This window comes from Otolemur garnettii, unplaced genomic scaffold, assembly GCF_000181295.1.
Source record: "Otolemur garnettii isolate 467f Iridium unplaced genomic scaffold, OtoGar3 scaffold00113, whole genome shotgun sequence".
In the NCBI taxonomy this organism is placed as follows: domain Eukaryota; kingdom Metazoa; phylum Chordata; class Mammalia; order Primates; family Galagidae; genus Otolemur; species Otolemur garnettii.
In genome coordinates, this window is record NW_003852508.1 from 3,208,151 (window position 1) to 3,208,692 (window position 542).

Here is a 542-nt window from a genome sequence, read left to right on the forward strand (position 1 = left end):
GCCACCTCCAGCATATGGGGCTGGCACCCTACTCCTTTGAGCCACAGGTGCCACCCTAAAAAATTATTTTTAAAACATGAAAACTTATTTGCTGTTGAGCTGTTAGGAATTTTTACTAGGAAAAATACTTTGTGACAATTAACAAAGTGAAAAATGGCCGAAATATATTAACTTTCATTGGTTTGCTAAAGCTATATTTTAAAATCAGTACTTTTTTTGGAGGCAAATAATGACATGAAGTTTGTAATAATATATCGTACTGCTTAACTGATAGAAATTTCAATTCTATTTCTTTTAAATAGAGCTTGCTTTTCTACAATGACAATTTTATAAATTAACAAATTATCATCGTTCCCTAAACATTCAATTTACTGGGTGCTTTTTTTTTTTTTTTTGAGACAGAGCCTAAAGTTGTTGCCCTGGGTAGAGAGCTGTGGCATCACAGCTCACAGCAACCTCTAACTCCTGGGCTCAAACAATTCTCCTGCCTCTGCCTCCCAAGTAGCTGGGACTACAGGTGCCCAGCAGAACTCCTAGCTATT